Raw genomic sequence first — 26,711 nt, 5'->3', positions numbered from 1 at the left:
ATTTGTCAAACTATTAAAAGTTCAAATTACACAAACTTTGCCCCATCGCCCAAACTAATCCAAGCAACGATCTGGTGTAAATATATCTCAGCAAAATTTGAACTCCAAGATAAATTTAAATCTTTAACATACCAGCCTGTGTTCTATGGGGAGGTGGGACGTTTTCAATGGTCTCTTGATGACATAAAATGTGAAATTGGTAAACTGTCATTCTCTAAGTCCGCAGGGCCCGATTGGCTACCGCCTTGTGTCTTTAAGACAGATCCCAACCTATGGGCGAGTATCCTGAAATCAAAGTTCGATTTGATTATCTCGACTGGGAATATCCCACAGTCCTGGGTAACTTCTAATATCATTCCTATATACAAAAAAGGAGATCCATCCTTACCTGAGAATTATCGACCTATTTCGCTAATAGATACAGAAGCTAAAATCTTTGCCATTTTGCTACTATATGAACTTGAAGAGCATATTGAACAACATGGTCTATACTCAAGATTTTAAACTGGCTTTAGAAATTCTACGAGTACCACTCTAAATGCCACCATCATGTCACACATATTATCTGGAGCGAATCGTAAGAATGCATGCCCAGTATATATAGCATTGATTGAAATGTCCGCCGCTTTTGATTCTGTTGTCCGAAATATTTTATGGTCCAAGTTTGCGAAGCTGGGAATTCCACCCCAATTAATATATTGGCTTGTACAACTCCATACTGGTACATCCTACATAATAAGGATCACAGGTGAAGGTGGGACCACTGACCCAATAAAAACTTTTCTTGGATTGAAGCAGGGTTGTAAGTGAGTGAGAAAAACCTTTTTTCAATTAAATTTGGTGTATTACGTCTCCAATGGTTGGCATTTGCTGATGATATTGTTATTTTTGACCCTACAGCTGGGCTACAAACTAAACTGAACTTATTTGAGGAATTTGCTAGAGCCCATAACTTCAGTCGAAACCCGACAAAGACGGCTATTATGAGATTTGGTTTAAAAAATAAGTCTAAACAATATCATTGACAAATACTAAACACATCTATTCCAGTGATTACTGACACCATTTACCTAGGATATCATATCTCAGAGAAGAATTAGACTAAGTTTGAACAACTAAACCTAAAGGCTAGACCGCTTCTTTCGCAGCTAAAAATAATCTTTGCAAAATATTGCAAATATTCTTTGGTCCCCTGGATCGATTTCTTTAACTTAAAGGTTGAAAGTCTCCTACTCTACTCTTTGGACATCTGTTTATTGAATATGAATACATTCTTAGACTCACTGCAAGGACGGCTGTTGAAATCTGTAATGCATTTTCCATCGGCATTGCTAATAGCATAATTAGACACGAACATGGTTTGATTTCACTCTCCGCAAGAAGGCAATGGAGACAACTGTCGAACTATGCCAAAATGAGCCGCCCTACTAATAATTCCCTATATCAGGATCTGAACACTAATCTATCTCTGAATTACGTCCTCTCCCTCACTTTATGTCAACGAGAAATGCAAGCAATTCTATCTGATGTGAATATAACACTTGATGATTTGTGTTTAAGACCAGGATATGCAAAGAAGAAAGTATTTGAATATTACTGGTGCAACACTCTTGAGGAAATAAAAAGATATAAAACATACACATACAAAGGCCTGTTGAGCGCCTGTCTGGCCCCCACATCGTCGTTCCATCCAAGGGAAGAGGGCAGGAGCCCTTCCCCATCGCTGGAACCCTGAAACAGCTGGTAAGCTGCAACGAAGGCCTGCCTGGCCTTGTCCTACTTCCTGCCTGTCCCCCGCATGCTGGGCGCATCGCGGCGCCACAACGAGGCTAAGCCTCGCATATCCAGCTCCTTACATCCGCCGGCAGGCGGATGTGCCGGCGGCTCTTACGAAGGCCATACAAAGGCCTGTTGAGCACCTGTCTGGCCCCCACTTCGTCGTCCCATCCAAGGGAAGAGGGCAGGAGCCCTTCCCCATCGCTGGAACCCTGAAACAGCTGGTAAGCTGCAACGAAGGCCTGCCTGGCCTTGTCCTACTTCCTGCCTGTCCCCCGCATGCCGGGCGCATCGCGGCGCCACAACGAGGCTAAGCCTCGCATATCCAGCTCCTTACATCCGCCGGCAGGCGGATGTGCCAGCGGCTCCTACGAAGGCCATACAAAGGCCTGTTGAGCCCCTGTCTGGTCCCCACTTCGTCGTCCCATCCAAGGGAAGAGGGCAGGAGTCCTTCCCCATCGCTGGAACCCTGAAACAGCTGGTAAGCTGCAACGAAGGCCTGCCTGGCCTTGTCCTACTTCCTGCCTGTCCCCTGCATGCCGGGCGCATCGTGGCGCCACAACGAGGCTAAGCCTCGCATATCCAGCTCCTTACATCCGCCGGCAGGCGGATGTGCCGGCGGCTCATACGAAGGCCATACAAAGGCCTGTTGAGCGCCTGTTTGGAGCCATAGGAGCCAGGGGCCAGGAACTCTGCCCTTACCGCTCCAGGTAAGCCAACGCTGCCACCTGCCACCTGTTTCTGTGCCTGTTTATGCCTGATTCTGCCGTCTGCCATACCCTATGCCCATCTTATTCCAGGTAACTTTTGGCCAACACTACTGCACTACTCCCAGCTACCCATTGTCTCCAGCACTATGTGTGTCTGTGACACCCCAGGAAATAGTAACCAAAGTGCATAACCCGTGTGCACCACAGGACTGTTAGCTGTTACCCCACTGCATTTTTGCCAAATTGTGCTCTTTGAATCTAGGCGTCACCCCACTGCATTTTTGCCAAATTGTGCTATTTGAAGCTAGGTGTTACCCCACTGCATTTTTGCCTAATTGTGCTATTTGGAATCTAGATGTTACCCCATTGCTTTTTTGCCAAATTGTGCTATTTGGAATCTAGGTGTTACCCCATTGCATTTTTGCCAAATTGTGCTATTTGAAGTTAGGTGTTACCCCACTGCATTTTTGCCAAATTGTGCTATTTGAAGTTAGGTGTTACCCCACTGCACTTTTGCCTAATTGTGCTATTTTGAATCTAGGTGCTACCCCACCGCATATTTGCTGCCTACCACTATTCCTGCGCATATTCTGTTTACAAAGCCACCTTTGTCCTCCCAGAGCCCACAGAGCTCTTACCGCAATCCAAAGTTCACCCCTGATCACAAACTGAATCTAGATGTCACTGCCCTATCTGCATACTGCACTTTTACTGCCCTGCCCGAATTGAACTGTACGTGTTTGTATTGCTTCTCGCCCTGCCTACCCCATCTCTCAGATAACACCTACATTGCTACTCCCACTCTGCTCACACAACGCCAGCGCAGTACTGCAGAAAATGCTAACTATATTACTCATCTTCTGTGCAATGGCCACGCCCGCATCCCCAGACATTCCCATCCAGGATACTGACTCAGGAGCCCCCCCTCCCCAGCCAGGCACTAGTCTCACCAACGACTCCTACACAACTAGGTACTATCCTGACCCTTCCTACCCAAGATATCATTGCAAGTCAGGACCTATAACTTTTGCCTCCCACCCCTGCACTACCACCGAAAGAAACAACAAACTTCGCGCTAGACTCTCTAAACTTTATGAGCCGCCCCGAAGATTCCTGTCTGATTCCAAATGCGAAGCCAAAAGTTCTACAAAAGGCACCACTATCCCCACAACCAAGTCCAAACCTATCATTCATACAAACATCTCGGTAAAAACGGATGTACACTCCTACAAAGGAGCTCTCCTCAATACCAGATCATTGGTCGCACATGCCCTTGATATAGCAGACCTAATTATCAAAGATAAATTAGACTTTATTGCTCTAACTGAAACGTGGCTCCACAATGCAGCAGGCCCATCTCTAATGCTGGCCACCCCAGACGGCTACACTATATCTAGGCAGGACCGGGTAGGTAACCGGGGCGGTGGCATCGCCATCATATCTAAAGTAAGCCTAGCTCTCAGACTAGCCCCGACCCAAACTCTGCAATCGTGTGAATCCCTCACCGCCAAACTCCCCATAAATAATACCCAATCCCTCACTATCCACCTGATCTACAGACCACCAGGTCCACTCGGAACCTTCGAGGAAGATCTACACAACCTAATTTCTAACAATGCGAAAACCACTTCACAACTACTGCTACTAGGGGACCTTAATTTAGGGTTCAACGACCCAGCAGACATACATGCCTCTACCATGGCCAATACGATCTCATCACTCGGACTCTCACAAAAAGTCAACCTACCCACCCACCTGAAGGGTAGAACCCTAGACTGGGTTGCTGATGCTAATTGCTCAGCGGTCATCTCCGCCACCACACCACTACCTTGGACCGACCATTCGCTGGTCTCATTTAACCTACTGACCTCTAGATCACCTACCACAACCGTGTCACTGGCACAACCCTGCCTCACAAGAAACAAGAAAAATATCTCAATAGAAAAAATCATCCCAGCTATCCTTCGAACCCTAAACGCATTGCCAGACAATCTAGATCCCAACACACTAGTTCACGAATATAATAAAATCATGTTAACTACCATGGACAAAATTGCCCCACTCAAACTTCGCACCAGCAAGCCTAAAACCCATTTAAACAAATGGTACACACCCGAACTCAAAGCCCTCCGCCTAAAAAAGCGAAAATGTGAAGCTGATTGGAATTTATGCCCCTCCAGTGAAAATAAAGCCATCCTGGACACAATTTCTCGTCATTACAAAGCTGAAATCTGCTTAGCTAAACGGAATTCCTATAACATCCGCATTGCCAACTCCAACTCAAGTATGAAGGAGCTCTTCTCCATACTGAAGGAACTTGAGTCACCCATTGCCACACCCGACACCTGCACTAAGAACCAGACCTGGTGCACAGACATCCAACAAGCACTAGCAAATAAAACAAACACCCTACAAAACAAAATTCAACTAAAAAAAGACTCCCTAAACCTCACTAACCCTCCCACATCTCTGCCCAAAGCATCACCAAGTACACACACTAACTCATTCACCTTCTCTAAAACCACCACCCTTGAGGTTGAGAAAATCATCCTCTCTCTTAAACCATCAAACTGTAAAGGCGATATCTGCCCTGCACACATAATAAAGGATGCAGCCAGAGACCTGTCGCCCTTTATCTCTAAACTTATAAACGCCTCTTTCTCCTCAGGCAGTATCCCTTCCAACTTAAAACAATCTTGGGTGCTCCCCCTCCTCAAAAAACAGACGCTTGATCCCCTCATCCCCACCAACTACCGACCCATCACAATGGTACCCTTCCTACTGAAAATCTTGGACAAAGTTGCCTATGTCCAGATTCAAAAATACCTAGAACTACACAAGCTACTAGGCGCCAGACAATCAGGTTTCCGCCCATTACACGGCACGGAAACAGCCCTCATCGATCTGAAACCCCAAATTGATGATCTGAGGGACAAGGGCAAGACAGCACTCCTCCTCTTACTCGAACTCTCCGCGGCTTTCGACCTCGTCGACCACAAGGTCCTCTGCAGACACCTTGACTCAGCTGCTCATTTCTCCCCAGAAGCTATCAAATGGATTGAATCCTTTCTGAGTGAGAGAACTATGAGAGTCTTCTCCCCTTCAGCAGCAGCAGACCCCTCTCCTATCACTTGCGGAGTCCCGCAGGGCTCATGCGTCTCCCCCACACTATATAACATCTTCACCAAACCCCTGTTCGACGATCTGGACCATCTGGGTGTCACCTACACTAACTATGCTGATGACACTCAGATTTTCCTCCCACTTTCAGGGGATCACAGTAAGGACAGAGAGTTGGTGAATAGGGTATATCTCATCATTCAGGCATGGATGGCATCTCATGGTCTATGCCTGAATGATGACAAGACAGAGCTCATCATCTTAGGTACCCCTGCTAATATCAACAAACTAGGCCTTGAATATGCCGAATTCAACATGGATGGCAATCTCATCAGAGTATCCAGGGAAGTAAAAACCCTTGGCTTTTATCTGGATGCCACTATGTCATTCACTAAACAGGTCAATTCACTAGCATCTACCACTGCGTACACTTGCAAATTAATAAGGGCAGGCAGACCATTCCTATCCAATGACAGCTGCCTGATCCTGGCAAGAGCACTCATACTATCTAGGCTTGAATATTGTAATGCCCTCTATAGCGGTGCTAACAAAGCCATTATCCATAGGCTCCAAATCTTACAAAACAATGCCTTGAGAGCTGCCCTCGGCATTAATAAGAGAGATCATATCTCAACCACTAGTCGCCAACAGAAATGGCTCTCTACAGACAACAAAATCAAACTAAAGTTGGCCTCCCTAACCCATAAAGCCCTCAACAATGCCGCCCCCAGTTATCTGATGGACAGGGTAAAGAGAAAGTCCTCCATCCGACAAACAAGAACTATCAATTCCAACCGTCTGATAATTCCCAGATTCAAACTCTACACCATTGGTGGGAACAGTTACCCGGTGAAAGCTGCCACGCTCTGGAACTCTCTGCCACACAACCTAAGAGCTGACCAACCATACTTGCACTTTAGAAGACACCTCATCAGTCACCTTAACTCCAATAACCCTTGTATTTAGCTGCACTTTCTACACCTATGTATAGATAGTGATACTTTGTTCGTGATTCTGCCCTCGCCTCTAACAGCCCTGCACACATCTGTACACTTACCTCCTGTATAGATATTGACTTTTTATGTTTGAAGATTTGTATACCTCTTATTCATGTAATCCTGAATTTTTTTCAGGATTACCCGCCTCTAACAGCCCTGTACATATCTGTATATTTACCCCTGCATAGATATTGACTTTGTATGTATGAAGATTTGTATATTTCTTATTCCTGTAATTCTGATTATTTTTATTACTACTTCGAAGTGTATATTTCTGCAACATTGTAAGCTTCGAATTATCTTTTGCCTGCGCCCTGTTGCCCCTGGGTAAGGTGCGCCATACAAATAAATAAACAAACAAAACAAACAAACACTGAATATGCCCGATTCATTAAAAAACGAACTCCTCGACATAAGTATCTTGACTCATTTCCGTGTAATCATACCAGAAACTCCTACATGAGGTTTAAATTCAACCAATATCACACAAGGGAAAGCACTGGTTATTGGAATAAGGCTAAAGATGAGGAGACTATCCTGAGGTGTCACTTCCTATATTGTGAAGAACCGGTGGAAACATTGAAACACTTAGGGCCTCATTACACGGATGGCGGAGAACCATGGCGCTATTAGTGCCATGGTTCATGCCGGTAAAATACTGGCACCGCCTTGGCGGAAAGGGGAATTACCGCCCCATTCCAAGGTTGGCGGGGCGGTAATTCCCCCTTCCACCATTTCCCCTTCCCCATTCCCATTTTTGCCCCATAGGGCTCAATGGGAATGGGGAAGGCGCTAATTACGGTACCGCAAATTGCGGTACTGTAATTAGCTCCCTGGGTCCCTTTGCGTGTTGGTTTTTAACGCCTGCAAAAAGCAGGCGTTAAATCCCCCAACCCGCAAAGGGACTTCGTAGTAAGGCGGTAAGAATTTACCGGTGCCGGTATTTTACCAGTTCCGGTAAATCCTTACCGGCATCCGTGTAATGAGGCCCTTAGTGTTATTCTGTCCTTATTTTAAAACTAATAGAACCAATTTGTTAATGAAATTTGTTAACATTGACTTTGAGAATTTTTTAGAAGCCCTGTGGGCCAGAATGATGAATGGAAACTACCAGCCTTTGATTTTTGCCCTAGTTTGGTTGTTGAAGCACATAGAAAATGAATTGCCCAATTACACATTGTTATTATCAATTGTGTGTTTTGCTAGGTGTTTCTTGCTTTTATTCTATTATGTCAATTGTTTTATGTGTATGAGGATAACAATGACTGTTTTATAATGTGTATATAATACTTTTTATGAATGTGTTAAGTTTTGAAGATTTTGTAAAGGTTCTTTTATGAATCATGGACAAAAAAAAATCAGTGTTCAGCATATGGGAATAGAGAGAAATACTGATGTAATGGGGCCTTTACACATGGTTGTTGTGGATGCTGACCCCTTCTTTGAATTGAAATTCGAGGACCAATGGAACTATGTCTCTCACCTAAAATACATCATACAGAAAGAATAATCCCCTTGACTTGCATGGAGAGAAGAGCTGAGACAAATCTAGTCAGTTGGACGAATGATATCTGTACGTGGTGAGCAGAGAGCGCCTGCGGTGCTGCCAAGCCCAGGAGGCCCGGAATCAGCATCCTGAGGCGCAGACTGCGGCAGATGGAGTGACCGCCCCTCCCTCGAGAACACCCCAGAACAGCAGGTATGAGGTGTGTGAACCAACGAGGGGGGAGGGCGTTTGTACTCCACAGCGAGTCGTGGGAAGTTCAGAACCCCGTAACTCAGAGGGCCAATGGGCCCACCGAAGACGCGCCCTTGAGACCCAAGGAAGCGGAAGCCACATCCCTTATTACAAAAGGGACCCATAAGAAACAGCACAGGCAAACGTACTAGCTCACCTGCAAGCAGTACAAAGTTGAGACGTAGAGGACTGAGTCGACGACATAATCAACCCTAAATAGAAAAGCTGAATAACTTTAATCCACGCCAGGAAGAAGAGTCCCAAAGTCCGTGGGAGACCACCATAAATTACCCCAAACAAGAAGCTGAATTGGGGAGAACCAAAGAGGTTAATGTGAAGTCCTTTCATGCTATCAAACCTAACAAAGCAAAAGGGAAGTACACCTATAAAGCTTGTCCAGAGGGGATGGAAGAGCCAGAAATTCACCCTAGTGAAGACGCATGCCTGACATCCCAAGAAGGGGAACCAATATTCATCAGGATAAATGGAACCCCGAGAATACAAAGCATAGGAGAACAACCCCAAAAGGGGAGGAAGCCAGAAGACAATATCCAACAACTGGCTATTAGACAAATAGAAAAGAAGAGGAGAGCCAAGAAGGATATAGCTGAAGAGGCAAGTTGGTCCAAAAATGCTACATGGATGAGACACAGAGGTCTGAGTCACCCAAATAGTAAAACTTATATAGAAAATCTAAATAACTTCAATTAACGCTGAGAAGGAGGGTCCCTTAATAAACAAAAGATCCTGAAAAATGAACCCCAAACGTAAAGGTGAAGTGATCCTACGGAGAAAGAGGCTTCCAAGATTACCCGCTACAAAAGATAATAAAACAAGGGAAAGTACCCTTATAAAACATATCAAGAGCCATGGAAGGGCCCAAGAATATGCCAAAACATATTGAGAAATATCATACCTCTAAGAGGAACATTTCCAATGTCTTTTCTGTAGATCATAAAGACTGTAACTAGGAACACAACAAGAGCAATAATTTCACCTAGGAAATGGATAAGGACATTACAAAATACATTCAGGGAGAGGGAGGCCAAGCACCACCCAACAACCAACAAAGTCAGGGTATTAATCTGTATTACTTTGGTTTTTTCTGTTTATAGTGGTAGGGCCTGTTATGTAGTTTGGTTTGGACAGGGTACAATATTATGCTATGTAAGACTTCCTGACGTGGACATTTGTTATTTTGTTTCCTATATAGGGAACCCCATCGTAGCCATTGGGCTAGTTGAGGAATTTTCTTTGTTTTTCCTAATAAAACTTCTGTTAACCATATCCAGTTGTCAGAGTCCTACCTTGGGCTCATCACATCATGTTGTCATGGATGTAATCACACATGTCCACATATCTCAATGTCACTGCTCCCTTGCAGTGCACATTTATCTTGAATGTGATCTTCTGTTGTATATGTCACTTCCCTGTAATTTCCTTCTTTCAAATGTTTCTATTTGATAGGGGATTTTATTTCTGTAATTTGCGGGACTGAGGTGATTGCTTGTTGCCATTTGATGAATGTGTGTGACAGATAAGATTGTATGTTTGCCTGTTGTTGTGACAATCCTGTTTGCTTGTTTGGTGCAAATGAAGGCTGATCCCTGTATATGTGTGTTTCTCTGGGGTTAGTGGCGTGTGACATGTTTACATGTGGTGCAGGAGTTTGGAATTCTGTGATATTGCTGTGATTGACATGACTGATCTGATAGTTGTTTCTGATTGATGGATGTGCGTGACTGATTAAAAATGTATGTTTGTGTGCTGTTGTTAGAGTCCTGTTTGTTTGCCTGACCTTATCTGAGTATTGGATCATGTGCGAGAGTTGCCATAGAGTTGGAGATCTGTGAGATGTTTGCATGTGGTGTAGACGATTGGAAATGTGTTTGCTGCCTGTTTGTGTGCGAGACCCTACACTTCCTTTACTCATTATTAACAGAAGATTCGGCTGCCTGCAGAGTGAATGTGGTATGTTGCTATTCGTGATGTCAGTTGTGTGGGTAAGAGTGATCCAAGAGTGCCAATTGGTGAGATACAAGAGAAGGATGGAGTGATGGGTTTGCTATGATGGAGTCTCTGGTCGGTGAGCTGCCTCACTTGCTTACCTCCTGCTAGGATACTTCACAAAAGATACCACCCTCCAAGAATTCCAAGGTCCTTGACTGCAAATAAACATCTTCATTTGATCTTCAAGAAAAAGGTCACAGTCAATACTATCAGTGCCTGCTTGTGGATCCTCCTGACCCACAAGACAAACACTTCTTTTTAAACAATATTGCCCACCCAAATAATCCTCTTTCCTGATGAACATCTCACACCCGTCAATTTGTGAACGGTCACTTGACTTCCTCCTATGGACGTTTTTTGCACTTACTCCCTAGCCCCTTCCCTTGTCTGCCAATTAGACTGAGCTGAAAGTATCATGACCTGCAATAGATAGTTTATTTTGTATTTAATTGTCTTGTTTCTCCCCCGTATCCCCTTGCAAAGTAATTTTGTACTGCAGTTGGTGCTTTAGAAATCAACAACAAATAAATCAATAAATAAATAAATAAATACAATCCTGAAAAGTGATCTCTTTACATCATGTTTTGCATAGGTAACCTCCCAGTTGGTGTTGTTTTATGGAAGTGTAAGGAACTGGCTCTGCGGAAATGTCCTTGTGTTTGCGGCTCACCAGTAAAAACAACTGCTCAATTTTTATTCCTGAGTTTAATCTGCTCCTTTCTTAGGACTGAATGGTTGAAAGCCCTGTTAAAGAAACCAGGAATAAGGCATCTGAAAGAGCCCTTTGAAGTACAGCCACGGAGTAGGTAATGTTCACGGTTGCTCGGTACATATGGAGAGGATCGGGGCTCAGAATGTGCAGGGCAAATCCTTGGTGAGATTACAGCCAATGTGTGGGGAACTTCCTATTCTTGTGTTAATGTTCAAAAACAACTTGAATTGGAGTGTGTTAAAATTTGAAAACCCCAATATGTTTATTCAAGCAACCACCTTACAATCTTCAACCACCAACGCCCCCTTAAAGCATCAGTTACTGATAATCAACACCTACTGGAATCCAGTAATGATCTCGCAAACAAAATTCATTTCGACAGTAACGGCGTTGATTCACGACTGCTTATTATCGTTTGATGATCCGACTATCATAGTGTGTAGTGATTTGAATTATTCTTGGTTCAATGATCAAAAAGAGTTACGTAAATTCAATAGCTCAAATGGACCAACACATTCATCTGATAGAGGGGAACGATGGATGAAGGAGTTCAATGTTAAATGGATGCAACAGAGGAGACATCCCTGCCTCATATACATGGCATCGTGGTCCCAGCAATAAGACTCTAGATTATATTTGGGTCTCAAGAAACCTAAAAAGTAAAATTTAAAATCTGGCAATAATGAAGACGACAAAAAGTGATCATGATGCACTGCTGCTGACTTGGCAGTGGACATCGAACAGCGCCTCAAAAAGATATAGTGGAAACATAACAACTAACACCTCTGCCACAAGGATAAGAATAAATCCAAACCAATTAGGCACGTTAACAGCAAAATATCCTTCAGCAAATTGTTTGGTGGCAACTATTAATTATCCCTCACTGCTGATGCAGTTTAAAGTTGAAAAAATGACTCACAAGAGTGGGAGCTTTACCAACAAACATTCTTTCTGTGCAGTGGCAAGTGAAGCCAAGAAGTCACTTCATAGCGATCTGAGACATTTAAAAAGAAGTCGTGTTGAAAATTGCGCTGTCCTATTGAAAAAACGGCGTCTCCGCTACGGCAATTGGCTGAAATCATTTAACATCATTCGAGACCAGGAGCAAGCGGAGACGATGTTGCAGCTCATTATGCGTAAGACAGCAGACTCCTATGGGAAATTATCAACACAGTTACAGTCAAATCGGCCTACGAAATGGCAAATGGAGTAAATGGTGCAAGGTGGGTCAAGCATTTTACAGCTGTATTTGACATCTCGAGTGGCTGTAGTGAAATGGCAGAAATTTCATTAAATTCAAACAGGAATGTTGTCGAATCCCATGAAGATACAGAACTGGCATTTCAAAATCTAAATAACTCTAGAGCGGCCGGCCCCGATGGTATTTCCAATGTGATGCTTAAAGCAAACAGTCCACTATGGGCAAGTTTCATCGTTGCCCTATTTGAAAAGATTGCAGCGAGTAAGATCCTGCCTGAATCCTGGAGAAGAGCAATTGTAGTACCTGTGTTCAAGAAGGGCGACCGTGATGACCCTACAAACTATCGCCCCACCGCCCATCTCAACACTATAGAAAAGGTGTTTGCCTCATTCCTCCAAAGGAAACTCGCAGATTGGGTGGAACAAGCAGCAGTGATCGATATTCGTCAAACTGGCTTTACCGTAGGAGTTGAATTGAATTTGATCCTCCTCAACTCAATGAAACTGAAACCTTGAAGAGCGATAAAAAAATACTCCTCGCTTTTATAGACCTAAAACAGGCCTTTGACAGTATAAATCGACAGCAATTGTGAACAAAGTTACACTCGTGGGCCTGCCCATTGGAGCTGTTACAATCCATAATCGCACTATATTCAAATACCTCAATCTTTGTGTGGCTGAACGCACATGGCGACCTATCCGATGAAATCCAGACTAAGAGGCTGTCCCCTTGCAACACTATCGTTCAAAATATTCATATCTGATCTCCCAATCGCCTTAAACCGTCCGAGGACATTTCCTCCAAAGATAAACGGACAGCATCTTAGCTGGGTTATTCATGCTGATGACGTTGTTCTGCTAGATACCACACAAATTGGACTACTAAGACTACTCTCTGCCCTACAAGGATATTGTGACAAAAACGATTTAATAATCAATACAAAGAAATCAAAGACTGTCCTTTGGAACAGTAAACAAATGGTGTGATAGAAATTTCACTTGGAGCATAAAAAGGGAAACAATAGATCCAACCAGCTGTATACGTTAGTTGGGAGTGTTATTCAATACCTCATTACGCGAATGGGAGTGGACACAGGACTTAATTGCGCAGAATGCAGATGTTTGCCTTACAGGGATCAAAACTACACGCCGCATGTGGCAAATTCATACTAAAACCAGTTCTATTATTCTATCTACAAAAAGTAGTGCCTGTAATATCGTTCGGCAGCGAAACCGATTGAACATCGCGGCTGAAACCTGGTGCAAACTTGAAGGGAAGTTTCGGCATAAGGTGCTCAGACTCCCACAGAACACTTAGAATAGCAGTCATTCGCTATGAATTAGGTATAGATTCACTCTACGGTACAGTTCTGTGGAAGTCGAATTCTGCCTGGCGAAAAATGCGATTGGTGCCAGGCGCAGGCCCTTATGAAATCCTAAATAAAAGATCCAACTATTCATCAGCCAATCTAAAAAAGCAAATGGGAAACAAAACTTCAAAGCATAATGCGCGAGGCAGGATTAACCGATGAGTTAGTTCTAAAAATGCATCAAATTGCCTTTCGAACTGGATTTTAAATAATGATAAGCGTAAAAAACTAGTATCAACCCTGGATTTCGGAACAGCCCTGTACGAACTTGATGTTAACTCCCAAGTACCTATCCAAATTTCCATCCTGTTACCATTGCGACCGGTTTATGAGATTGCACTTCAACCTAAATAAGACAAAGGAAATATTGATGTTGAAGCGAGACCCGAATACCTCTGATAATCAATGCAGATATGTCAGTCGCTGCGTTTGCCTCCACCTTATCCCTCCTCCCTCCCCTATGTCTGACTCTCCTACCGACTCTGTACTTGCTAATCTCCATCGCTCCATCTTTAATACCTTGGAAATCCTTGCCTCTGTCATAAGGATCCGCATGAAGCCTGCCTCCAAATGCAACTCTTTCTAGGACTCCAACTTGGCAGCCTTGAAGCGCAAGTGTAAAGCTGCCGAGCAGAAATGGCAGGACTTAAGTACATCCTCTGACAAACTGGCCTGTCGCCTGCTCCAAAGGTAATATTGTCTCGCCATCCGGTCCAAAAAAAGGGCTCATGTCCAAGCCTGTATCTCTGAGGCAACAAATAACACAGCAGAACTTTTCAAAATCTGCAAGGAACTTGCCAATCCTACTGTAGTCGCCTCTTCTCTGCTGCCCTCCCAGGCCCTCTGCACTGCACTTGCCACCCACTTCTCCACCAAATCTCAGAACATCCTATCCTCACTGTGATCCACTCCCCTCCCCACCCCCGCCTCTCTTGCCTCCCTGGCCCCCCTCATCCCTCCTTCTTCTCCCCCATTGCACCGGACGGGGTCTCTAGAGTAGTCTACTGTATGAAATTCTCCTCCATGGAGGTGCTCCTGTGCTCATCCAGAACTATCAAGGACAACATCTCCTCTCTTGACCCTTCCCTGGCAGACCTCTGCAAACACTCCTTTCCCACTGGCTCCTTCCCACAACCCCTCAAGCACGCTCTTGTGCACCCTCTTCTGAAAAAGAATCTGCAGACCCTTCATGCCGGGCCAACTATCGCCCTATCTCTTTCACTCCTTTCTTGGACAAACTCATGGAGAAGTTGGTCATTCCCCCACCCTCACACCGAATCAGCTGCCTGCCTCCACAACCACCAGTCTGGCTTCAGAGCATCCAGAGGCATGGAAACTGCTCCCCTGAACACCCGTGAAGACCTACTCTCAAACCTTGACTCTAACTCTCCCTCCGTTCTGATACTTCTCGATCTTTCTTCTGCCTTTGACACGGTCAATCATGCCATCCTCATAAATTGTCTCTGTGATACCCTAGGCATCACTGATAGGGCACCTCCTTCCTTTCAAACCAACCCTCCCAAGTACAATTGGGCCCTTTCCTCTCCTCCACCTCACACTCCGCCTATGGCGTCTCTTAGGGATCTATCCTATCCCTTTCTCTCCTCACATCCAGTGCTACGCTGGTGACACTCAGCTCTCCTTTACGCTCCCATCCTCTGCTACCTCTCCTTCCTCTCTCATACCTGACTGCCTGACTGCTATCCAGGCATGGTGCTCTGCTAGCAATCTCTGCCTCACTTTCAGTAAGACAGAGATCCTTCTCATTGGGATGCCTGCTTCCCACTTTCCCCCCACTCTCTGGCCTCCCTCCTTGGGTCCCCTCTCCTCACCCTCTTGTGGGGCTAAAAACCTTGGGGTAATCTTTTACTCCTCACTCTCCACTCATATCATGGACCTTGCCAAGAAGTCCAACTTTCAGCTTCACCACCTCAGAGGCATTTTCCCTTTCCTCACCTTTCCTCAGAAGCTCAATGTCTCTAGAGCTCTGGTTCTCTCTAGGCTGGACTACTGCAACAGCCTCTTCCTCAATCTGCCTCTTTCTTCCCTTCGCCCTCTTCAACTAATCCAGAATAGGGCTGCAAGACTTATCCTTGGCTTTAAGCCCATGGACCGCATCACTTCAGTCCTAAAATCTCTTCACTGGCTCCCAGTGACTTCAAGGATCAAATTGAAGATCCTCTGCATCATCCACAAGGCTGTTGGGGGCCTGGGACCTCTCTACATCCAGCGTTCTCTCCCTAAATACCTCCCTGCTGCAGTTCTTTGGTCCTTTAGCTCCAACTCTCTGCAGGTCAGGCATTTCGCCAAGCAGAGAGTGGGTGGTAGATCCCTTTCCTCAGCAGGAGCCGCCCTCTGGAATGGCTTCCCTGCCCCCCTAAACTTGAACCAGATCTCCTTGAGTTCCGGAAACTTCTCAAGACTTTCATTTTCTCCTCCTCCTTCCCTCTCCCCCTCGCGTGTCCTTCTGCTGCTGCGACTGGTGCCTGGTCCTTTATGACTCTTACAGGGGCCAGGCCTCCCTTTAACCAGCCTCCCCTAGCATTCCTAAACAGCACTTGCCCGTGCTATTCGCCCTCTGCTGCTGTGACTGGTGCCTGGTCCCTTATGACTTTCTTTCAGGGGCCTGGACATCCCTGGCCAGTCTGCTCCAGCATCCCTACCAGCACTTGCTCTCAGGCACCCTTCACAGACTTATCTGGTCCACCCCATTCCACTGCACTAATCCTCCCTCCCCTCCTTCTCACCCAGCACTGGCCCTTGTGGTTCCCATCAGCACTTGCCCACCCCCTGGAACACCACTCCTGAACTTACTCTGGGGAATGACCTTAGTCTTATTTGTACTTATATTTTATATATTTTAACCTGTGACAGTGGAGTAGCAGAAAATGACATCTAGTAGATTATTAATCCATTTGTGTAAATCTACTAGTAATAAGATGATATCATCACCATAACAAGCTCATTTGTTTTGAATTTTACCCAAGATAATACTGTTAGATTCTGTGATGAATGATTTGAGAGTAGTAGTGGCTCTAACGTTATTAATAAGAGAGCGGGGCACATTTGTCTAGTACCCTGTTTTAGTTAAAGAAATCGATTGCTATAGAATTATTGAAAATGCAAGCCATTGGTGTTTGGTAGGTTTCTATGTGATTTTAATTAAGTAAATCACTCTGTGGGAATTTACTTTGTCAGAATTACTTCGATTTTTTAAAATAAAATGTAATGTGGTTCGCCATTATCTACCTCAATACCCCATCACTACTAACCCTACACCCACCACCTCAACCCCCTCTTTATCCCTAACCCTTAAAAAAATATAAACATTTACTTCTCCACAAAGTAATTCTGACAAAGAAAATTATCTCAGAGTAATTTACTTCATTAAAACCACAGTATACGGTTTGGTACAGTCATAATCATATTGATGAAGTTCATATGAAGACCATACCAATGAAGCAACTCTTCTAGAAAGGTCCAAGAGTCCTGATCAAAGGACGTTTCACTATCCGGGTCCACTGCAACAGTTTGGCTGGCAAAAAAAAACATTGTATTGCATTGTGGTGGGTGAGACAACCTTTCAGGAAACCTACCTGATGGGGTGGAGCAAATGTTTGATTGATAGTTCTAGTCGTTTGGCTATAATTGGAGCATAGATTGTATTGTTAACATTAATTAAAGAAACAGGTTGCTGGTTGTGGCCAAGCCTTTTTGGGCTTCAGAATCACAGTAGTCATGTTTTCTGAGGCAGCGCCAGCAGCTGTACCAGGCTGCATGAAAATGTTAAATATATATCTAATAGATATGAGATTAATTAATTATGAATACATTTAAAGAATAATGCATTAAGGCCGTCAGCACACAGAGCTTTAGCAAGTTTCAGTGGTTGTATGGCCTTCACAATTTCTAATTAATTTAAGGGACAATCAAGATCAACTCTGAACTTTTCTTCAAATTTCCAATAAGGCTATTCAGGACATTTTTGATTTTGTGTTTAGAAGTCTCTTTGTTTTTGTTTTTTTCTTTATAGAGATTGCTGTAGAATTTGTTCAAGGAGTTTGTAATATTAATTAGGTTGATTGCGGTAACAAAGTCAATGTCCCTGAATGCTGAAAATTCGAATGTTGCTTAATTTAATTTTTTATAAAGTTAGCTAGTGATGCACCAGCTTTGTTGGCGCTGAAGGAAACCGTGGCTTTATATGGAGAGAATACTTTACAGAGAGAAGGTGACTTTAGGTGATTTGCAGTTTCTTTGTCTCCCTAAGAAATATTGGCTTGTATGAGCCATGCAAGTCTTTTGATTTCTTCTTCAAAGAATTGTAGTTCCTCTCAATTCTTTACTTTTCTTCGCACATAGGTTACATATATTTCTCTTGTAAAAACGTTTAAGGAATGTAAGAGAATTGTTGGATCATGAAAAGAAAGAGAACTATCTATGGAAAAGTTGACAATATCTTTAGCTAAGTAATTCTAAAGGGAATCGTTATGTATAAAATGTAATTGAGGCAACAGCTCTTGTGAGTATTTGGTGAAGGTACGGTGTCCAAAGACAAGAGAATTGTAGCATGGTCTGAAATTAGGATTGGTTTGATGGATGTGTCTGTCATTTTGGGAAGAAGGGAATGTGAGGTTGAAAACGTGTCAATCCTGCTTAAGGGGTGTGGTGGGTCAGAAGATGCACAGAGACTCTGGTCTGCCATTTTAAGATAAAAAACGTCCCCTCTACTAAGGATGTTCCCTACTTAACCAAAACTAACTAGGGTGGCAGTCAGTTGTCGGTGTTAGTCCAGAATCAATGTCAGTCCACTGGCCACAATCTACCTTACTCTGACCCTATGTTACGCTCACCTGGTTTCTGCGGAGGCGTTGGGGCACAGTTGCAGCCCACCTTGAACTTGAATCACCCCCTTCAGGCCTCTCCCTCAGTAGAAAAGCTGTGAGCGGTGGTATGTGGTGATACTGCTCCTGCGTGGAGATAAGAGTGTGTGAGTGCCCCAATCTGTGATTGTTGTACTTCTCGAACCCTTCACCCCCAAAGTACGGTTTCTGTGAGCATACGCCGGCCCATAAAGCTCACCTGTGAATTATGGAAGATAAGCTGTCCGTCCTGCTACTCCTGGCAGGGGTGCGTCGAATGGGATCAAGTTCCTTCGCTGATCCGTGATAAGGATTAGTCCAGTCCAGCTGCGACTATGCTTCTCCTTATGATTGGTAAGTCTTTCTTGGGCTCTTGTGATGCTGTTCATTCTGTTTAATGTCTTTATATGTTGCTCCTATTTATCCCTGCAATAATGTCTCTCTTCTGTTTTCTTCCCTTAATGCAAATGCGGCCTCAATGCAGCTGTGAGACGCGGCTGGATGGAAGATGGATGTTACCGCAATGTTTGACAGCAGGTAAGTGATGGTTTAAGGAAAAGCGCGAAGTATGGCGAAGCGCAACCTTAAACTGACTGTTTTTTTTCGATGTCTAACCTTGTCTTCTGTTTTTCCTTGCAGGTGCTGCTGTCGATGATGGAGTGTGTCGTGCTGCGGTGGCAAGATGAAGATTTCGGCTTTTCGGAAAGTGTAAAGATGAATACTTGGTTCGCTGAAGAGATGTACAGGTAAGAACAGCTTCCCCCAGTTGGTAATTATGCTGGCAGGAAGCAGGATGTCCAGGAAGCAGGATCTTCAAAGGTAAGTCTGACCTCAGGTGACCTTATTCTGACGACGGGCGACGGTGAGCGTTACGCTGCTTGCAAGTGCAGAATAATGCAAAGCGCCTGTCTTGAGGATTGGGGCAGTTTATATAGCTGAGATCGTGGGCACACCCATTAGGGCCGGTTTATGAGCAACACCCTGCCACTCCTAGAGAGTGAGCACGTGCAAAGGCAATCCATTAGCAGCCACACCCAAGAATACTCTTGGGGCTGCTTAATGGATGCAATGTTCAAGGTTATTGCATCCTGGTTAATGGATGGAATGTTCAAGGTTAATGCATCTGAAGTGCTATGTCCATAATAAAAGCTTTTTGGTGTTAAATTGATGTTCTTGTTTACTTTTGTTCATGAGCCTGGCGCCAATGGCACCAGGACAGTGTCCACCCAGGTCTCCTGTGCATGCGACCCCTGCATGCCTGTGCCCCTGAATTCATGACCATGACACTTTACCACTATTGGAACAACAGAAAGCACAGGAGAATGACACTCTTCTCCTGTGAGCTGAGTCTTCACCACGTAAAGTTCAGTATTGGATCTTTAAGAAGTTCTTGGTAACTATTTTTATCAAGACCCACAGTTCCAACACTTGTTCTTTACAAAGTTCACATAGCCTTTCTCTATTGCTACTGCTTCTTTACACGTTTCCCTTGGCTTATTCTTTGGTCTTTTATTCCTTTCCCTTCATTCAGGCTCAAAGAGTTAATCTCATTCAATGTCCTGTCTTTTCCTTGACTTAGTTGAATGTGACCATTGCAGAAATGATACTCAGTCTCTTTTTATTCTTGATACTCATTCGTAACTGGTGCGAGTATGAGGATTCAAATAATGATTCTCACTCTTTTACAATACTTGTGACACTTTATCTTGACTGAGAGTAGTATGAGCATTCCAGTAATGCTGCTTATTTGCTTCACACACTCTTGCTATTATATCTTGACTGGAAAGATCATGTACATCCCTTTAATGATTCTCTTTCTTTCCACACACTACCTATATCTTATCTAGGCTGGGATGAGCATGAAGGCTCCAATCGTTATTTCTGGTTGCCCTCCTAGGACCCCTGCTTTTCCTGTTACCTATTTTCTTCAAGCATAATGTTAATGGGGGAACAACCATGCAGGACCCTTGTGGTCAGTGGTCAGATTGGCTCATTGGTTTCCCAAAAACTCAGCGTACGGGCTCGCTTCATCACTTCCTTCTCTTTGTTTCGCCCCTTCTCGTTGAAAGTGGTATCGGCGTAGTTAATGGACCAACTAGTCAACCACGGCTTCTTCGTGTCATGTTACCACTTGGTCCGTGTTCAAAGTAGGGATGCCTGATATCCCTCTCAGTGCTTCGATTCTCTTCTCCTCTAAGGCGCCAGCCTTCCACAACTGTACCTGGGTTTCCATCTGCATAGGATGCTGCAGGGTATCTCTTCCTTACGTATATCATTGTCAGCCCATTTAAAAATCGTGGGAGATCTCTGTCTATAGGTCTCTGCATCCTCTTTTTATTATGCTAGTTCGGGACTTCCCCAGCATAGTGTGGAAGTCCTTTGTTTGTTTTTGACTCCTGATCATTATTCTTCTATTGGTTTTCTTCATCTCAGTATGGCTGAAGTTTTCCTTTACAGGTACCATTATATTGTTTGGAGGACAATAACTAATTCTGAGTGTTTCTTCTTCCCCTTCTTCTCAAAAAATTCTGTAAGGAGGTTTAGTGGGATGTGGCGTAGGGAGTTCTCCCCCAGAACGGGAGTCATTGTCCCCAAGCGGGGAGTCTCTCCCGGTGAGGTCCCGCTTGCCTCTACCCCATGGGAGGGTATTGCCTAACGGGCTCAACTCCCTAACCTCATATAAAAAGGCCCCCCCTTGGGAAGAAGTGACAGAATCCCGCAATCCGTCACAGGGGCCAAACGCGGGGGAGTAAAAATAAAATCTCTGCCTGCAGGGATGTTAATTCTTCATGGGTGAACCAAATAGATGTGTTTAATTATTTTATATGTATATTTATAAGACTTGAATGGTTTAGGTCACGGTGTACAGTGACAGTCGGCAAGAGCAGCTATCCCTTGATTAAAGTTGCCACCAAGAGCAATTGATGAAGAAGGTTAAGACAACAGGAACATTTCAAAGTCTGCCCAGAATGTAGGTGAATCTCTGGTAGCGTTAGAGATGTTGGTCATTTGGATTGAGTGAGATTAGGATTTAGTGAAATGAAGTGTGCACACGTACCTACATTCACTTTCAGAGCAGCAGTTTTTTGAGTGAGATATCAGCACTGCAAGCAGTTATAATCATTATACTATCTTTGTTTTTTTGCTGGAGAGTGGCATAATGCATCTACACATTCCATTTACATTCTATGGCATATGTATCAATGAGGTGAGTTTGTTGGAGAAGAGCTTGATTGCACTTGGTTGTTATGCCTGGTAGAGTGGTTGCTTTGTATTGAGGATTGTAACCGAAGCCTGATAAAGAGAAAGATAAGTCCTTTCCCCAATCTTACATTTGACTAAAAAGTGTTTTTTGAACCAAAGACATTTTATTTGAAAGTCAAGGCTTGACTAGTTTCTTTATTTTGATATGCCCCTCGTCACAGTTTTGAAGTCTTGGAAGGTTTGACAGTGAGTTGAACCCCGAATGTGGTTACCATTCATCATTTTCGGGCAAATAACACCACACGTTTCTGAAGGGTTATCGGGACACATTTTTTGCTCCAACGGGTGGAAGTTTGTGCATTGTTTAATTCCATACTTGCCATAGTTAGTGGAGAAGGAAGGTGGTAATTATGACCAATGTGGTATCACAACCTATGCTAAATTATCTCTGTACAATCATGGAAGCATGGCTGTAACCAATAAACAGTATAGCGTATATTCTAACATGACTGACACCGAACTAGAGGACAGGGAGGCCAAAAGCACTTTCAGTGGTGCAGCTCCGGAAGCACTTGCTTTGGTGGAGGACCAGTAACAATGGGCATGTGAGATCCATAAACCGTGTTGGTGGTGGAAATACATGAGCAGTGATAATGGAGCAACACAAGGAGTAGCGGCTGCAAACGGCAGAAGCAGTGGTGGTGGTGGATGGTCAGAATATGTTGCAGTGGAGAAAGATGATATGCTATGGTAATGGGCAAACAGCAGGAGTGAGGGCGATGAATGCCAGAAGCAGTGGTGGTGGTGGATGGCCAGAATATGTTGCAGTGGAGAAAGATGATATGCTATGGTAATGGGCAAACAGCAGGAGTGAGGGCGATGAATGCCAGAAGCAGTAGTGGTGGTGGATAGGTATAAAGAAGCGGATGCAGTGGTAATGCAGATTTGCAGTGGTGGTAGCGGTGGGGTAGCAGCAGAGATGGTGGTGGAGGTTTCACAGGAGTGGTGGTCGCAGGAGGCCAGCAGTAGGGGTGGCGGTGGATGGCCAACAGCAGTGGTAGTGCTGGAATACCTGCAGATGTGATGAAAGCTCAATAGCAGTGATATTAATGTCCTTGTTGAAGCAGCTTCTGGGTCCGGAGGCTTCTAATTGTGGATGCCTTGTCCAGGAACAGCTGAGTTATTTCAATACTGGGTACACCATATGCCAGAAGCAATGAAATTCAGATGGCATTATAACCACACTTATGTTTCACACGTGCAACGAGTTGACAATACACATTCCAATTAGGTCTTTCAGTAGAAAATGGTCCCTTCAAAGAAAGCCTAATTTGCTAATTGGAACAATGGACAGTTTAAAAAAAGAAGCAATGGAAGGAGCATTTGGGAAGAGCAGAGTGATGCCACTCAGAGGAATTTAGAACTTAAGTGCAGTACTGAGCCTTTCTTAATACTTCCACAATACAATAAGCAAAGCCAAACCACAGCAGCGAGATGGCCATCCTGCCCGAGATTATGTTCTGCATTGCTGATGACTAATACAACCTTTGAGTTCTTGAAACCTTTTCTATTCTTACCACATTGTTGGTTACAGAACTGAATACAACATTAAATTATGAAAACGGTGCTGCTGAAGACTGTCTTCCAGGAAAAAGAAATTATGTTAATATAAACCTGATATAACAAAAATAAGAGAGCGCATCTCTGCTGCCAGAAGAGCCTGCCACTGGCTCCACATAAAGGAGAGGATCATCTTCAAAGCCCTGACCCTCACCCACAAATACATTCACCTCGCCGCACCAGCATACCTATCGCAAAGAATCCACCCTGCCTCTTCCTCAAGACCAACCAGGACCCCCTATGCTAACCTGCTTACCGTACCCATGGTAAAAAGAGCAAGAGCAGGTGGCGCCAGCTTCCCCTACTTAGCCGCCCTGCAATGAAATGCACTCCCCACTTCCCTGCGAGCTGAACCATCACTCACCGCCTTTCGTAAGACCATGAAAACCACCCTATTCGCCTGATAACCTTACCCCCTGACACGACGTCCATACCCTACCCTGAATACTATGAACTGTGTACGTTTTTATGCATAACATGTATTACATCTCTGCTTTCCAATGCACTAACGTATGCATATTGTAACTAAGTCTACTGCAAGTAACAGTGCCACAATGCCCCTGGGCAGTCTGTGCGCTATATAAATGTAAAGAATAAAAATAAAAAAATAATAACGAAAGCATGAATACAGACAACACACGCTCGTCTGTGTGGTTAACAAAACCATTGATTTGAATGGTGCTGAGATACGTCTGCAAGAATATGTGATCGGGATATGACAAGTAAGAAAATAAATAGATGAGTAAATAAGTCATTTGGATGGTGTAAGGGTACGAGTCTGATGCAGTGGTGGCATGGTGATTGGCAAAGACTTGTATTCAGGCAAAAATAAAGTGGAAACCTATCTCTCCCTAACTCTAAGAGGGGGTTCCTTGCCTTTACTAAGGAACTAAGGAATCGGTCAGAATGTCCAAGTAAATAAAAAGAGTCCACAATTGTGTCAAAATGCCTTCTTCGATCCTTTACATTTGTAACTAATAAGGAAAGGGTAGTGGATCTTCTTGGTACAGAAGGATGCCTCCCTTCTTCTGGACAATAAGCCACAGTTCCAATCGTTGGGAAATTTCACCTGTGGGAATGGCTCCCCGCTCCAGGTCTCAGTTCCTTTCTGAGGAAAACATACAGAGTTCCAGCTTGTGCTTCTGTAAGCTTTAAGTTCCAATCCAAAAGCAAAAGTTCCAACTGAAACATCATTCCTTATTGACCATAGCTTTGTCTCACTATTGGGTTCCTGGAGAATGCCTCCCTTCTGCGGGTATTTGATTCAAAATGTCTCCACAGTGCCGGGGGAATTACTCGCTTCCCCGGGCCTTCCTTCTGATTGGCCTCACGATGCACAATCTTCCGGAAAACCACCAGGAGGTCTTGCTTCCTACTTCTGAGGTTTCTTGGCTTTACAGTTCACAAGAGCTGGGTGGAATGACTCCCTTCCCCCAGGTTCTTCTTAGACTTTAGCATGCAGCATGCAGATGTACGCCCAACACCCTTCCTCCCACCCCTTTCATCTGCTGGCCCAAACTCCCCTGAGCAGCTCACAGTGCCTGAAAACGCCTGCTCTGGATGCCTCGATCCCCCTGGGAACCGCCAGATCGAAGTCGGAGGATACTCTTATGCAAGTGTGCCATCGGCACTACAAGGCAGCCTGACCGTCATGCTCAATACTGTTTTGCAACATCCCAAAGTCAGACCCTACCTATCGGAGGTACAACCTACACAGTTCCTCCCACACCTGCTTCTGCAGTCCCAAACTCTCCTGAGCACTGCCTCACTGCCAATCAGATCTACATACACCAACCGTCTCACCATACCACGCATCAATAGATCCAAGGCTGGAGGTATAGGCTTCCCCTACCTGGCACCAAAACTTTGGAACGCACTGCCCACCAACCTCAGAGCAGAAACATCCCTCCTCTCTTTCCGTAAACAACTCAAAACTGCCCTCTTCAACTAACTTGCACACCTGACCACTCTTGTGCTCATTATGTACATGTCTTTAAAGCATTATCACTGCCCAATGTAACCACGGGCACCAACTGTATGTAACTAAGCTTAAGAAACACTGTAACCAGCGCCACGATGCCTTCAGTCTGCTGTGCGCTCAACAAATGTGAATAAATAAATAAATAAATAAATACTGTGCCTGAAAACACCCACTCAGAATACCCTGTAACATCATCCTCCCACAGCCAGCACCTACTTTGCAGAGGTACGCCCAACACCCTTCCTTCGCACCTTCATCTGCAGCCTCAAACTCCCCTGAGCACCTCACAGTGCCCGAAAATGCGTGCTCTGGATGCCCTGCAACAATATTCCACGACAGCCAGCACCTATCTATTGGAGGTATAGCCAACACCCTTCCTCCTGCACTTGCTTCCGCAGCCCCAGCCCCGAGCACCGCCTCACAGAGCCTCAATATGGCCTTACCTGATAACAAAATCACTGCTCATTGGCAACCCTCACTTCAACCATTAGGGATCATTGCTCATATGACACCTAACAGTGTACCCCTGGATGTCCTCCCTGTCTCCCCGAGCCACACTCTTCACCACACAAGTGCTCCACTTGCCCTTGTACTCCGCCCCATGCATTTCCTTCCTTGTGGCCCCAGATGGTTGGGCCCTAGAAAGACTGACACTCATCCCCATGACACACTACCTAACCACCATACTCCTGCGCAAGCACTACTGGGTGACAAACCAGCCATTGCAACCACTTACTCCCTCGCCCCAGTGAACTGCTCACCTGTGCATCAGGGAATGAATTCCAAAGCTCCCATGCCTTTGCTGAGAGAACCTACCACTGATCTCACTATCAACACATGCCTCAATACAACACAGACACCCGCATTCACCACGTCACGCACAGGAAAAAACCGACTTGCTCATCTCTTAAGTCAGACTTATCCCCTGTCACCACTCACCTAGCCCACCCATGGGACCCTCAGACCTGCAACTCCTTTCTCCGTTATCGCACCACAACTCAATGCCACCTTCCCGATATCATAGCATCACATATCATGCAAAATGCCACCGACCTCAATACATCCACCTCTTATCCATCTTCCTTGACACTCTATTGCCTGATCAACACTAGGTCCATTGTCGCCCACGCTGTGGACATCTAGGACCTCATCACATCTAACAACACTGACAACATCACCATCACTGAAACCTGGCTCACTCCTACATCTGGCCCAGCCCTATCCATCGCAGTACCATCCGGATATACTTTTATTCGAGAAGATAGACTCACAGGCAAACGAGGAGGAGTCGCCTTCATACACAAAACCGACCTGTCCCTGCAACCGATAACCCCCCCCTTTCTATACCACACTGCAAAATCATCTCAGCCAAACTAGTCTGTCTACCAGGAACCACGTTCTCTAGCCTCA

Source organism: Ambystoma mexicanum, chromosome 4q (assembly GCF_040938575.1).
Source record: "Ambystoma mexicanum isolate Mex_15411 chromosome 4q, UKY_AmexF1_1, whole genome shotgun sequence".
Classification (NCBI taxonomy): domain Eukaryota; kingdom Metazoa; phylum Chordata; class Amphibia; order Caudata; family Ambystomatidae; genus Ambystoma; species Ambystoma mexicanum.
The sequence above is the reverse complement of the archived record's forward strand: the minus strand, read 5'-3'. Positions refer to the sequence as shown.